This window comes from Lepidochelys kempii, chromosome 9 (genome assembly GCF_965140265.1).
Source record: "Lepidochelys kempii isolate rLepKem1 chromosome 9, rLepKem1.hap2, whole genome shotgun sequence".
NCBI classification, from domain to species: Eukaryota; Metazoa; Chordata; order Testudines; family Cheloniidae; genus Lepidochelys; species Lepidochelys kempii.
Genome location: NC_133264.1, coordinates 4,811,327 through 4,827,338, shown reverse-complemented (window position 1 = coordinate 4,827,338; position 16,012 = coordinate 4,811,327). Strand labels below are relative to the sequence as shown.

The window sequence follows — 16,012 nt, the reverse complement described above, 5'->3', positions numbered from 1 at the left end:
CTAGTAAATTTTAGACCGATTGAGTCTGCTTTCTTCATACTTTACCTATTTTAAAGCGTAGAGCAAGAACGAAGGTTTTTTTTTAAAAAGGAGTACTTGTGGCACCTTAGAGACGAACAAATTTATTTGAGCATAAGCTTCATCGGAAGTGAGCTTTAGCTCACAAAAGCTTATGCTCAAATAAATTTGTTAGTCTCTAAGGTGCCACAAGTCCTCCTTTTCTTTTTGCGAATACAGACTAACATGGCTGCTACTCTGAAACCGTTTTTTTAAAAATTATCCTTTTTTTTTTTTTTTAATTACGGGAAGGATTTGCATTGGTGCTCACTCAGCTGGGCAACTGACTTGATCATTGTTGGCATCAAATGGGCATCTACTTTAAGGTATGAATCAAAGGGCAGTCAGCCTCTGAATGATCAGGGTAAGTAGGCCAAAGGACTTGCTGCACACAGTCTTGCAGACACTGACTGTGTTCGGAGTTTGCAAATCTCAGTTGCATTTAAACCTTCGTTGCTTTTCAACGTATCATTTATATTACTGCAGCTCTTTAAGGCCTTAACTGAAATGAGTGCTGTGCTGAAATGTGCCATTGTGCTGTGCAATACATCAATGGCTTTCAGCTTGTGGTCTGTGGATCCTGGGAGTCTGCAGACTAAGATTTCCAAAGGGGTCCACACCTCCATTTGAAATTTTGTAGGGGTCCATAAATAAAGGTTGAAAACCACTGCACTATAGCAGTACATAGTAAGGGCTAGTCATGGTCCCAAAGAGTGTACAGCTTCTGAATCCCAGTCCAATACCTTAATCAAAAGACCATCTTTCCTTTTCTGTACATGTTTATATCAACATGCTTTCCACCAGTGGGACTGAATGCTTTCAGTGTCATTGGTGTGCTGTGCTTTTTGGGTGTTTGACTCCTGAGCCTTGTAGGTTTCTGCGAAGTGTGAGTGTCATTTCACTGCCAAACACGTCTGTCATTCAGTCATTCTTCTGGTTGGAAGAGGAAAGATTCCTCTAGCCAAGCACGCAAGTGCCTGCATCACTCATCAGGGAAAACCAAGCTCAGGTCCCCACTTAGGGTCGCGCTTGGAAATATGTAGTGACCCCATGCAAGAGTGGGCCCAAAATTCTCCAACCAGTGGATGCTGAGGTTGGTGCTTTTGAGGGGAAAAAAAAAAAGATTTGTGCCAGGGCAAGGATTGTGACACATTGTTCATCTGATTCCCCCCCACCCCCCCACTCACTGCATGTTGGAAGAGAAAATGAGGAAGTCAGTGAGGCTTCGCTAGGCGTACTAAAGCTGGGCCCCAAGACAATACCAGAGAGAGAGGAAAAAGGCATTTCATCAGGAGAGGCACGTATTTAGGGTCTCTCGCCAGCTGTATGAGCACAAAGATGGTGTGAAGTTTTATATGCCGCTCCATCTCATCTCAGCACCAGGAGGGCGCGTGCTGGGCGGGCATGAGGGTTAACTGGTCCATGGAGGCTGATCTCCTCTCTCACTTCACTCTGGACTGAGACCCGTTGAGCAAGGCAGTACGGGGGAGCAGCTGATGCTGCTACTGTCCATGCTATCCCGGGGGGTGGATAACCCGAGGACTGCAGCCTCCCAGAGCAGTCCGTCCAGCCACCTTTCAAGACACCAGGCAAACCCTGTAATCACTGATGGTAATCAGACTCTCTAATGGATGCCTCGTCAAGGATTGGCATGAGCTCCGTGGATGGAGCCATTAAGGAAAGCCCTGTGAATTAGGACAACTGTCACAGGATATTCCTATTGAGGCCCAGCAATCCAGAGTGTGCGCCTTATTAATGACTCTGCACTCTGGGCTTGCACGTCAGCGTGCTTACAGAGCTCCTTATAGAGCTTTAAATGCGTTTCTGAAGCATTTCTGGGCGGGCTCAGCAGGTTTCAATGATGTATTGAGTGCTGAGGACTTGCTTTGTCTTCCGTGGGGTGGGAGGAATTGGCTTGTACGCTGTGCTTCATCTCTATGCTGCAGCCTGGTGGAGTGATAACAGAACAGCCTCCAGGCTCGCCCAGTGCAGGACTTTGCTGCATTCAAAGCGTTCTGTTATTGCAGCACAGTAACAACTCACATGCTACAGGAGGAATAAAAATGCCCTGATCTATGCTACCTTGGGAACCTTTCAAACTTTCTTTGTGGAGGTTAGGGGAAAACACCCAGGTACCAAGGCGATGGTGCATTGCGATATGAAAGGGATTGAGAATCTATCAATCTGCCTAGGCTGGGTGGTTGGATTATGGTATTTGTAATGTGTATTTGTGTATGTTTCTTTGCACCTCTGTAACTGAAGATTTCAGAATCCTTAACAAATATTGAGTCAAGCCGGTGAGCCAGGACAGAGATTGTTATCCTCGATGTACAGGTATAGAGACTGAGGCACCTGGTGGTTGTGACATAGCCAAGGCACCATGGGAAATTTAGAAATAAAACACAGATGTCCTGATTCCCACAAGCCAATCCTCTCCCGTATGTTAAGCTCCTGATCCAGATAGCTGGAGTTTTGCAACCTTAGGCTGAAAAGTGCTATTACTTATAAAGTATTCTTTTTTTTACTGGTAAAATTATACTCCCACTGAAAATTAATGCAACGATTACTCAAAGGCAAACTGAAATCTGTGAGTATTTAATACCACTGACGCCTGTTGTCAGTATATGATGTGGTCCCAACAACATATTGTTATGGCAGGAATGCTACTCTGAAACCAGGTAGTGATGTTACTTAATCTTAGAAGTTTTTTTTCCCTTAGCCTGTGAGCAGTGTACAGTCTCTGAAGAAATGCTGTATTGTTGTTAGCTTTGTGATCTGGTTCTTTTGTGGGATATGTTGCAAGCAGCTGGAGAGTTGACGGTCTGCCTTAATCTGTCTAATAGAGTCAATTCTTGGGGCAGAATTGCTTTCCTGAGAACCAGGTATTGGTGTTTGGGATGAGATTTCTGAAACAGCTTGTGTGCTATTTCTGACCACCTCTATTCAAGGACTGGTTTATCTGGTGTAAATAAAGAAATTACACTAAGCATATACCCAGACTGTGCATCACCAATTCCTCCTCCAGTAGGAACCTGACCTGCAAAGTCCCCAAATCTGCTACTGCTTGGTAGAGGGGGCACAATATTGAGACTCATCAGTCTTTAAAGAGTTTTCTAACATCCAGCTGGCTCCCTGTGCTAGGAAGGAAGCTGGTTCTTGCTCTGTGCTGGTTGTGCATTGTGAAGCTCCTACTCTGCAGCTATCGCAGAGACCAGTTCCAGCAGAGCTGTCCATTGTGGCAGCTGCTTCCCTTCCTTATAGTTTTTGTTTTTCAGATAAATCTCTCTTCATCAGTGTAGGCAATTTTTTCTCAAAAAAGAATTGTTATAACCTGTTGAAATTAAAACCAAAAAGATGCAGGGAGCGGGGCGGTAACTGGATGTTAAGAAATAGAAAACAGTCAATTAAATTGTACATTGTGTGTAATTTTCCCTTGGCAAATTGCCATGAAATTGAAGAGCATTTTAACAACTGGTCATTTCACTTGCATTTGGACTTTGCCAATGGGTTGTTTGCATGGGAACTTCAGTCATTTCACAGCGGGGCCTCGTCTTTGGTACCACTTCATTTGCCTTTTTTTAAAAAAACGAACAAAAAACCAAAACCCTCTTATTACCCGCAAGAGCTTGTAGCAGTGGGATCATCTTTAGTAAAAGGTGATTTCAAGGGAGGGTGCGCCAGCTAAAATGGAAGGAATCGTCTGTTGTTCTGGAGGTGAAGCTTTCCATCAACAGTCACGAAATATGTACAAATGTGATACTTTCTATCTGGGAGGGATTTACAAATAACACAGACTTGCCATACCCCTAAAAGACAGGAAAGTAATTATCAGCCCCAGCGTACCACTTAGCATTGCCGATACAGTGGTTAAGTGACATGTCTGAGGTCACACAATGAGTCTGTGTCAGAGCCAGGAATAGACTTTAGATATCTTGACTCCTGATGCTGAAGTTGAGCCACAAAATGACGGTGTATCTCTGTAGGGCTTCTTAACGAGGTATTTTTACCAGCAAAGCAGCTGTTGCTAAAAACAAGAGACCAAGATTTTATAAAACAAGCAGTGAGTTAAGGGGGCCTCAGGTTTTACTACAGCACTACGTTGATGTGCACTAGGGCACTTTTCGTTTGGGCCAGTCAGTGTGCAGCACGCAGGTGCTCTTTAGAAGTCATACCTCTCTGGGGCGCTTTGCTGCTCTGTGTAGACAAGTCCTGAGACCTCTTAAAGGCTGCTGATTTTCAGAAAATGCTGAGGCCACCTTCAGGTGTCTCAAGCTGGGCCACCGCAAAAATGAAGCATCCAGAATCACTAGTCACTTTTGAAAACTGTAGCCCCAAAACTCAGCTGCTGGAAAAAGCCACGTTGTAGTGGGTCATGGAATCTTTTTCTCATCTCTTCAGCTGTGTAACCTTGCCCAGTACACAGTTACACACATGATAATGTTGCAGAACAACACACACAGTCCTAGAACTGCTTATGCGACACTAGGAGTCGGTCGCCGGCCAGCTAGAACATTCAGCACCAGGCAATGTGGAAAGGTGTGGGTTAGGCTTGCTACCTTTTTAATGGCTGGCAACGGGACCCCCAAGGCCCTGCCCCCTGTTCCGCCCCTTCCCCCAGGCCCCATCCTTGTTCCGCCTCTTCCCCCCAAGATTAAAAAAACCGACATCAGGGCTTGTCAAATGGCACCTGGACGCACGAGCCGAAACCTGCACTGTCCAGGTGAAAACCGAACGGATGGGTGAATCTTCAGATTCCATTTTGAATGCTTGTGCTTAAAAATTCCTGGTTTGTTCAAAGCTGAAGTTTAGGGAAGTGCACTTGGAAAGAAGGGAGGCTATTTTTTGTGTTGTGTTCTTCGTTTTCTGGATGATTGCTTTGTCTACAAGTGCCCTGAATTGATTTCTCATTTCCTGCTAATCAGCGGGCCCGCAATTACTATTGCCTCTGATTGCAGCCGTGATGCCAATGAGAGCTTTCATGTCCCTGAAGGCTGTGCACTCGAATCCCTTCCTTTCTTCTTGTACAATTTGACTGCGGCCGGGGGCTTTTACAGCTTTGCCTGAAGGGTTTAGATGAGGGTCCTGTTAACACAATACGTTGTTATGGTACAGGGCGGCTGACCTACAAAGTGCATCTAGAACATTGTGTTGGTTATCAGTTAATTCTATGTGGAGAGGCACAAAAGGGCTAAGAGCTGTTTGGGGTTTTTTCAGTGAAATGTCATTGATCGGAAAATATCGATTTGCCAAAACAAACCTGTTGTGGAAATGTATTGGTTTCGACAAAACTGTTGTCGGGAAGGCTGTCCAGTGCCGGATTGGAATTTCTGAACAGCCCTACAGAGAGGGATCTCAGAATAGCCAGGAGCCTGTGGTCGGGCCCGGGGTTCGACTCCCTGCTCTGAATCGGGCAGAGCCCCACATGGGGGTGTAGGGAAGGCCGTTTCTGATGGCAGGAGCTGCGAAGGAGAAATCTCAAAAGTGGCTGTTGAAGCTATAGAGACGAGGGACTCGTCTTGGAGCTAGTCCAGAACAGGCCCATGAAGGATTTTCAAAGCAAAGAGGGTGTTTGAGAAAGAAGAGTTTGAAATGGATGAGTTGTTGGAGTTTCTGTAGGCTGAGGCATGTCTGAGAAGGTGGGCAGGGGCTAAGGTCCAAAGAACTGGGTCAGAAGGAGGCTGCAGAGCAGGGAGATGCTGTAACATAACCCTAAGTGTTGGAGTATCTTCTTTTAAGATAAAGAACCAGCTGATTGTATGAACTCTGTCAGCTGTCTTGTGAGCACTTTTGCTCTTAGTAGCCTATTGACCGACTATCTCATGCTGCTGACGGTCAAGGAGCGCTAATCCTGCTGGGTGACTGCTTCATCATTTGGAGGCTTTCCGCACCAAAGCAACCAGCCAGTTAATTTTGTCGACTGAGCGCTGAGCGAGGGATTGGATGTTCAACTTCCAAAGTGGCTTTTGCTTCAGGCTCATGGGTTTTTCATGGGAGTTTGGCCCTACCATTCACCCTGGGGCCAGTGTTGTACACAGAACCTTTCTGTTCTCGTCTTCTCATTCTGATGCACGCCAAAAAAATCCAAAGCCAGGTTTCAAATATTAAGATCTGTGGGCCAGATTCTCAGTTGGTGGAAATCAGTGTGGGGTTCAGCGGAGCTACCCTGACTTACACCGGCTGAGGATCTGGCCTTGTGTATTTGGTATCCCAAAATCTTAATGAAAACTGAGTGAAAATGGGGTATAGGGTGGAGGTTGAAAATAACAGTTTAGTCTTTTCTGGCCACATTCTAGCTGTGGATAAGTGTGCTGCTCACACAAGCTTCTGAGACTAACCCATTTATCTGAGCATGAGCTTTCGTGAGCTACAGCTCACTTCACGGAAGCTCATGCTCAAATAAATGGGTTAGTCTCTAAGATGCCACACGTCCTCCTGTTCTTTTTGCGGATACGGACGGCTGCTCCTCTGACACAAGCTTGTGCCGCTCTCAAGGTTTGAGCTCGTGGGTTAGCAGTATTGGTAAAGCTCTTAGTTCATGCACCTCCCCTTCTCAGCCATTTGTGAAGAATGTTGATAAATTTAAGTAATAGCCCAGGAGATAAGAGATAAGGAGAAATCGTCTTGTGGTAACCAGCTTTAGATTAACATGCTTCAGAGAGAAAGCAAACATAAAGTGGGCTTAATGTTGGAAGCACATGCAGAGCTATCTTGGAATGCGGATATTATTTATTTATCATTTACACAGCCCTATACATTTATATGGCACTTTACAAACAGCGAAAGACCCTTGTCTGGAAGAGTTTGCAATCACAGTGAGAGGGAGCCCAGGTGAGGGAGGGTGTGGGTGCACTGCTGGAGAGGAAAGCAAGATAAGGCAGGGTTGCTGGAAAAAGGGACTTCTGTGGCGAGGGATTTGTAGGCCGCCGGAAAAGGAGCCTTCGGAGAAATGGATGGAGGTTTGAAGCTGGGAGTGGAAAGCGAGGAAAGGCAGTGTAAAGAAAGAAGAGTGAGAGGGGAGTGAGAAGAGCAACAAAAATGACGACTGACAATTATCTCGACTCCTTTCTTTTTGGTCTGCAGTTTTTTTTGGGGGGGGGGAGGAGAGGAGGAGGAGATGAGTCATTTCCAAAACAGAGCGATACAGAGCATTCTGCTATGTTTTCAGCCCGCTGCAATCAGAAGGCCCTCTTTCTTGGTGCGCTGTGCAACAGAAGCTGCTTTTAATAGGAGTAGGGTGGCACTGGGGTGGGTGCGTGTGGCTGGCTCAGGAAAATGACTCCCTGCGGTCAGGTGCCAGCCTTGTGCCCGGGCTGCCGGAGATGCAGCGCGGAGGGTGCCTCGGAGGAGTCTATGAAGAGGCCCCCGTGTTGCTGTCGGGAGACTGTGCCTAGCTCAGTGCATGCCACTACCTTGCCTGGCTGGAGGAGTCATGTCCAGCTCTGTTCCTGTATGAGGAGGCTAGCTGCAGTGTGAGGACTCAGACACCACGTGGGTGGAGACGGTCAAAAGCATCCTGGGGCACTTGCCAGCCACCTCTCAGAGACCGTGTCATGCTTAACCCTTTGCTGCTACTTGGCCATGCATTCTCGCTGTGCAGCCTCAGTGTCTGTCTTCCCAGAGGGGACTGCGTTGAGATGAACATTTTAGTTCTGTCTTAGGGCCCCTGTTACCATTGGTATCTGTGTTTTTCATCATAACACCTCTCTGAGGTGGGGAGGTGCTATTATCCCTTTTGCTCGGTGGGGAACTGAAGCGTGAAGAGAGCAAGTGACTTGTCCAAGGTCACACAGGAAGTCTGTCTTAGAGCTAGGAACTGAACTCAGCTCTCCTGAGCCCCAGGCTGATGAGACAGAAATAGATATACAGGCGGTCCTCGACTTTACGACATTCGACTTAAGACAAATGGCACGTTTCTGAATTGACACCCTGATTCGACTTACGAGCATTGTTTTTGACTTTACGACGCTCGGTCCTGCACTGGAGTGGATTGTGGTTCTGAGTTACAACGTTTCGACTTAGACACAATTGGTTCCTGAAAATTGAATCGTAAGTCTGAGGACTGCCTGTAACTTATGCAGGTTTATGCATGCCTTTCTGTTTCTGAATGGGAGGTGATGGAAGAGAAATATGCAGTACAGAACCTCCAGCAATGCAGAGCCACTGGTCCGTACCTCTTCTCGTTGATCTTTCTGTGACTTCCATTTACTCTAATGTTAAAGAGGCCTTATCAGTCTGGTCAGCCCCCGAAATGTATCAGCCTTCTGCTTGTAACACTAAGGCTTTGGCAGCTTTTGTTGGGTGCACTGGGACTGCAGCTACCCAACCACATCTATGGAAGCCTGAACTTCAGCAATTTGCCTGCCCCATTGTTATGGTTACCTCTTGAATTCTGTGATACGAAGAATATATGAAAACCTATCAAAAGGCAGAAGAAAGCTCGTCATGCTTGTTTCAGGCTTTGCTTTAGGTTTACCAGCCAAAAGTCATGCTTTTTGGCGTAAGTTGCTCATCTCCCAGGTTCAGGAGGGAAATTTCCCCCATGTGCTGCCTTGCACATTGGATATGATGTATAGTTATTTGATTGTCATTTGAGCCGTGAGGCATTGAGCTGTGCCAGAGACAAAGTACTTGATAAGACCAGCATTCTGAACTGCATCACAAATCCTACTTCCTGTGATTACTACAAGAAATATTTCTGTGGTGACCTTGGCTGACTGTTAAGAAGACTGAACTTCTATTATTCGTGCACCTTTCAGAAGGTGCAAATAAGGCCTCAGATACTGTCATTAAGCCAGGCTAAGGAAGAGATCACTCTGATGGCCGCTAGGTTTGCGAGGAAAGATTGATGACCTCAGAGGGACCCAGAGTTGCAAAATTTGGCTGTTTCTAAGCTGATGAAGCAGAAACTGAACTTAATTGGATCCAAAGCACCCCAAGGACTGTTTACCAAGCAAATAAAGACAGGGGGGCTGGGAGATAAAGAGAGAAGCCCAAATGTGGCTTTGTTTTTGTTTTTTTAAGTGGTAAAAATTGGAAACCCTGTGTGTAGATAATTAACTTCCATTTTCGCTATTTGAACAGAGCTGTATTTAACTGATAGATAATCAGCTCCTGTGGAAAACGTTCTAGTGACTCTGTACTCCGCATCTTTAATGACCTCTCCTGCTTAAGTATCTGTACTGACGGCCATCTTGCTGAGGATGGCATTTTCAGAGTAAGGCACCAGCCTCTGCACTTGTGTGTGCAAATGGGCACTTGCTTGCTGAACTCGCTGATGTGCACATTCAGAGGCGAGTGTAGTAAATGCTCACATAGGTGGACAGTTTCACCTGTTGTGCAGTGAGGACAAAGTCAGACATGGCGTTACCCTGACTTCAGTGGACTGTTATTTACCCCTCAGTGTTGGGGGGGATGTGTGTGCATACACTGGTTTCTGAGTGGGAGGTGATGGAAGGGAAATATGATGTTCAGAGCCTCTAGTGGTGGAGAGCTATGAAGCAGATTAGTAATAAAAATGTTCAAAACTACCCTCTAAAACATTTCTGAAATGGGATATGTGGCATAAAATGGGAGTTGATGTCATGGGGTGCAAACGTTTTACTGGGATGAGCACTGTTTTGCAACTTGTGAATAATTTGGCTAGGCCCATAAAGCATTTACGCCAACATCATCATGTAATAGGGATGCACATGTATGTGTTTGCATAAATTAATGGAGGATAGGTCCATGAATGGTTATTAGCAAAGATGGTCAAGGGTGCAACCCCATGCTCGGGGTGACCCTAAACTTCTGATTGCCAGATGCTGTGAGGAGAAGACAGGTGTGGATCACACCCATTGTCCCATTCTGTACATGCCTCCTGAAGCTCTGGAACTGGCCACTGTTGGAGACTGGATACTGGGCTAGGTGGACCATTGGTCTGACCCAATATGGTCGTTCTTATGCATGTATTTATATGTTAAAATGCACATTCATATGTGTGATGAGAATTGTCCTGGAGTATAATGTACCCTTAAATATATATACTTTTATCTACATAGGGCCAGATCCGTAGCAAGTGTATGTTGGCTTATTTCCACACCTTAGAAAATTCTTCTTTTGTCAAGCCCATTTTTTCATAACTCTTTAAGTAACTGTTTTGAACTTGTAGTTTTAAAACCCTTTGAAAACTTGACACAGAGATGTTTCTTTCTGAAATGCATTTACTCTGTCTCAGGGAAATTCTCTTGTCGCTCGTGAGTGCTGGAATTTGTGTCCACAAACGCTGATGTGTTTGTACAGTCCCATCTTGCTAGGTGGTGTCTTCTTCCTCTAGTAAAAACAGAGTTGGTTGGACCCCCTCAGCCTTGAGAACAAGTGTGTGTTAATTTGCCGTACGAAAACATGCAAGTCGGTGCTTATTTGGCTCTGAATCACTGTCCTTGTTGCCTTGAATAATGTTCACATCAACCCCATGGAGCCGATACAAGCAATCGTTTCCAGCACAACTGACCGCAATAGAATCAGATTCTTGCCCAACCCTGGATGACAGAAACAACATTAAAGAAAGAAGAGAAAAGAGACACATTTTTTCCCCCCCTCTAAAAGTCTGTTTCCTCAAAACCCTGTTTTCACAGAAGACTCTGTATTTCCTAGAGTCAGCATTTCCATGTCTGACCAAAAAAAAAAAAGACAAAAAAAAAAAATTGCAGAAAGGCGGCATGTGGTCTGGCGTGCTGCCAGGCAGAGCATGCTCTTTGGGGTTATTATTAGGTAGATAACTGTATCAGGAGCTGAAGCGTCATCTTGTCTCTGAAGGCTGCAGCGCTCCGTGTTTGAAATGCTGATATGTTCGATGCTTATGAGAAAATCTATTGTACTTTCTCAAATAACTTTCTGCAGCAATAACTCGGTGTCATAGGAGTTCCTGGGGGAGATGATCGCGGCTCCACTGGGGTCCGTGGCTAGAACTGAGGTTGCAGAACAGCTTCCATTATTGCCCACTGCTTTTACCGGCTCCTAACTTTAATAAAAGCACACACAGCTGGGCTGGAACCGTGCGGGCTTGGAGCTAAATGTACCCTGAGGTGAATTAAGTTCTTGCAGACCTTGTGGTAGGTAGAGGGCGGGCTCAAGAAGGGACTGTGGGGAGTAGAGGTTCGTGGCTTTATGGGTAAATTCAGAGAATGATATTCTGTGTATAAGAGGCATCTGAAAGAATGCTATGTGAGAGAGAGAACGTTGAATCCGGCATCCGCAGTGTATCAGAGAGGGTAGGGGGGTGAGGAAGAAGAGATGAGCAGATAAACAAGAAGGGACAGAGTTGTGAAGGGCCTTGGAAGTCACGACATAAAGCTTGCAATGGCAGAAGAGTGGGGAGCAGTGGAGAGATTCACAGAGCTGGGTAACGTGGTCAGTATCACAGGCCAGGAAAGTTCTTACAGAGTGCTCTGAGATCTTCAGAAGCACGTCTCTGTAACGTTGCTAGATTTGGTCTGTCTCTCTGTACTATCTATATCTGCGTAGGTCTATATATAACACACCAGTGGGAGGTATTTTGGCTGATGCACTCACAATTTTGAGCCACAGCGAGAGATTTAAAAATATCTTCCTGTTCTAGGAACATACACCATGACAGATGTCATCCAGAGGGGGAGTGGCTTCCAAAAAGGAACACAACATTAGTACTACAAGTGTCAGTATTCGAGTCGATGACTTATTACTTAGACAGCACCACAAGACGTGTGAGTTCCATGATTTCTGCCTGTCAGAATTTTTTCACACATCCAGTCAGGCAGCATCTGTCTCTCCTCTCTCTAAGTTGCTGTTTCGTTTCCTAGTGAACTTTCCTAGGGTTTCTAACTAGAAGCCTGGCAAATCAAAGCTAAACAAAACACAGACAATGGGTGAGCAAGGAGTTCATTCTTGTTCATATTGCAATTGCAGCCATAAGCTCACCCAGGATTGGGGCCCTGTTTAGGCAGGCCTCCAGTTCACTGCCTCAGGGTTATTGTTTTATTGTAGCATGTCATCAGTTGGCCCCATTTGAGATCGTGGCCTCTTTGTGCCAGGCAATGTTACAAACACCTGGTAAGAGAAAGTCCCAGCATTAGTAGGTGAACTGGGAGGACCCATTTTTGTCTGTCCTCTGTGCAGAGGTGTAGAAGTGTGTATCTGCCACACAGCATTGCAGAGCACGCATAGTGCAGCGGGAACATTGAGAAAGCGAGGGCGTACGTTTCCAACAAGTTCTGCTGTGTGCGTGCATGCAAACAGCAATGGGCTACGTTCTCTTCTGGAGACATTCTTGTACTGTGCTCATCGCCGAAGCCTCCGAGTGCCTTCTAGTGCATTTACACAACGTGACGACGCATCTGGGGCATGTTTTGTTCTCTCCTCCTCTCCCCAGGCGGAAAAGAGTATGCAGGGGAGTGACTTATTTTGGTAGGGTTTCTTTTTTTAAATTTATTTTATTTTAAATGTATATGTTGCTATGTATTTATGCTAGAGAAGGCAGCAAGGGCAAAGGCTAATAACTTAGCCAAACCAGGATGGCTCTTTTTAGATTGTAAGCTCTGTGTTCTGTCTTTCTACAGCACTTAGTACAATGGGGTGCTGCTGGTCCATGATTGCAGCGTTTAGGGTCTGGGGAAATACAAAGGATAATAACAAAGATCATAAAAGGCATATCTGACTGCAGAACCATCTACCCGCCCAATTGCTGCACCAGACTACAGTGGTGGAAGAGTTGTTTAAAATCTACAGTCGTGGCATCAGAATCCCCTCATACGTGCTGGGGTGGGGCGGCTGTCCTGTACTGACCTCAGCCAAAGTCAGCCTGCTCTTCCTCTGCCTTGGTCACTAAGTAGGAGGTTTTGCATGTCGTTTCAAACACCAGGGCTCTGGTGAAAATATTTGCCGTGTCCTTCCGCTCCCACATTCAGGGTGGGAATGGAAAAGGGCTTAATAAATCAGCACAGGATAATTAATAAAAGGGAGGGGTACCTGCACTCGACTCCAAGATTCTGTTTGTATCTTGGAGTCAAGTGTATGTGTCCCTCCCTTTTATTAATTCATTTATTAATTTCCAGGTCGGTAAAGTCCCAAAGGGGCTTCTGAATTTCCCAGTGTTAGTCTCTTACCTGCCCAGTCTGCTGTTTCCAGCCATAGACTCCCCCTTTCCCTTCCTTTCTGACCACGGGGTGGCTGGTGCATTGGGGCAGCTGGCCATGCTGGTCGGAGACGCACCTCCGGGAGACCGGCCTGGCATCCCCGCTATAGCCAGTGTTGCTTTATTAGGGGAATTGTATTGTCCCAGAATCTTGAGGGTCAGAGATGGAAGAGTCTCGTTATGCCCAGCTCCCTCCCTGGGTAGGACCCTTCCTGACAAAATGCTTTCTAGTGTTTGTTCAGATTAACTGTATGGGTCACTAGCAAAGGCGCTGTCAGATGCTGGCTGGTTTGTGGGCCAGAAAGTTTGACTGCCCTTGCGACTCTTTCATGGAAGTTTTTGCCTTTCAAATGCTTCCCATAGAATTTTATTTTATATACTTATTTTATGTATTCATTTCTTTGTAACCACTGGGAGAAGAGAGGTGGGGATAGCATGTGAATTAATGTCATATTGATAGTCAACAACCTGTCAAGCTCTCTGTTCCAGAGAGCTGCTCTGGTTTGACTTATACGGAGCCATGTGTTTATTTGCTGACATTTTCCCTGCTATTGCAGTTCATTCTTAGAAAAACAAGATGCAGGGAGAAGCATTCGGAAGACGCCACTACCCAGATGGGAGATGGTGCAAAGTTAGATGTGTTGAAGAGGCCTCATAACCTTGAGAAGTGGCCTTTTCTCTTTCATATATTATCTAATGCTGCCTATGTATTCTGACCTTGTAAGAGCTGAAACATCAGTAGCATGACCCGGAGTGACAGTGACAACAGATTAAAAACAAATACATAGAAAGCTTTGGGAGCGTGGGCGTCACTGGAAGAACAGGAGGGTGGAAAATATTTCTGTATTGGTGTCATAGGAAGCAGCCAGCGCATCAACATGAAAGATGAGTACAAAGAAGGTGGGGTAGGACATCTAAATAACAGGAGCCTGGTGGTGGTGTATGTCTCCCCCCGTCTTCTGCCTCTGTACGGAGCTCTGTGACGGCTGTTGGAACTACAGTACATACTGTACATTCTCCTGCTCTGGAAGCACATGATGTAACCCGTCCTCTTGCACATTGTAGGAGGGGACGTCACAGTAGGAAATAAATGTGGTGATGGTAGTTTTATGTTTCACTTTCAGGCACATAACGTAACAGATACGTAATTATTGAGACACCTGTAAAAATTTTGTTTTTCCACTCTTCTTTTAGTTGAGGCGTGGCATGCGTGCACTTGTGTGTCCGTTCAGGCTATCTACGGGATCTGCCTCTTTGTTTCCTCTTTGCCCAGTAACCGAAAATGCTTTGTGTGAAGATAATGCTTTCGTTGTCCTCCTCCTCTCATCTGTGCGTGTGTGTATTTTATCAGTGACAGCTAGCTCTGTACCTAGATACAAGAGACTGTGTGTACATATGTGTGTGTACGTACAGATGTAACGTGAGTTGGCCTGCATTAACAAATCCATGTACCTGAGTGGGAAATATTAGCCAGCATCATAATTAGAATAGCTTCAAAGGGACATCAACTGAAATCGAGCCCTTAATTCACGTTTTGTACTAACGAGTTGCTGTATAAAATTTAAGAGCAATAGAAATGTTTCTCCAATTTATTTTTGAAATGTCCCAGTGAAAAGCCTCTGAAATATCCCCTACAGTGTTTGAGATCCAGGGATCCGGGCATTAAGAATCTGAAAGTGAAAGTGACGCCACCGTCTGCTATTTTCCAAGCTGAGTGAAATCCAAAAAAGCAAACGAAGGCCCTGATTCAGGAAAGCATCTATATTTAGGAAGGACTCTTAAGGTCCTGTTGTCAGTGAGACTTTGGCACATGCTTTTAATTGTGTTCCTGACTTGGGGCCTTAGAAAATAAATAACACCAAGCAAACTGGATTTTTAAGTTTTTCGCTGCTAGTACTCAGAAGACCTTCAGCGCTGCCAGGTCTCCCGATTTTATCGCTAGTCTCACCATATTTTGGGGGTTTTCTTTAAGGCCCCAGCTCCTGGAGTCATGTGATTATTTAAGAATCTTATTTAAATAAAGTACGTTTCTATCCCTCGTGATTGTGTAGAAGAATGTGAAAACGTGAATTGTAAAGGCTGTAAACCAGAATGTAAAGGAAAGAACCGCACCTGTATTCATTTAAAAATGGCTTTATTATTAAGCTGGTCTCAGTAATTCTGCGGGCTGGGCTCATGATACTTGAACCCTTGAGGCTGGCTGCTCTGGATCATCACAGTAAGAGAGGTAAATACCTTTATTTGGAATGTATGATTTTAGTAGCGGAATGTGTCCCTGTAGAAAGAGAAAGCTGATGACTTATTATATTTATTTAAAGCATGATAGAGATCATGTTTTTGTGAGAGTTGCAGGGCATCAGTAACTTTTGCTGTGTACGCCAGAGAACACAAATGTAAGTCGTGCAGTCGGTCTAGAACAGACAACATTGAACAGTAAAATTTTCAGGGTTTTTTTTTTCAATGCCAGCAAAGGCTTCTTGAGAGATGAAACATTGCTATAAAAAGCTGGATGATATTGGTTCTAGTGGAGAAGGTTAGTCCAGCCATTTAGGGCAGTAGCTTTCGAAGCCAGCCTGCTTGCCATCCTTTGCCCATTTTGGCTTGAGGCCCTTCAATATGAATAGACTGGGTGAGTGACAAGGGGTACGCACAGTCTGTTGGCTAATATCCAAGCCTTTCTGCTTGGCTCACGGCAATCAGGAGTGGATTTCAGTGAGCTTGGGGCAAACTTGCCTTTCTGGATGTGAGTGGCCTGCAGCTTCTAAGCTACGGCGAGGTTATATATCCCTGCGTGGTTGGCACTTG

General features: G+C 45.3%; 1 protein-coding gene across 8 annotated transcripts in view; it reads left to right on the top strand.

Annotated features, from left to right (window-relative positions):
• Positions 1-16,012, top strand: part of LPP (LIM domain containing preferred translocation partner in lipoma) — a 449,897-nt gene that overhangs the window by 34,746 nt on the left and 399,139 nt on the right. The gene's annotated exons all lie outside the window — the stretch shown is intronic.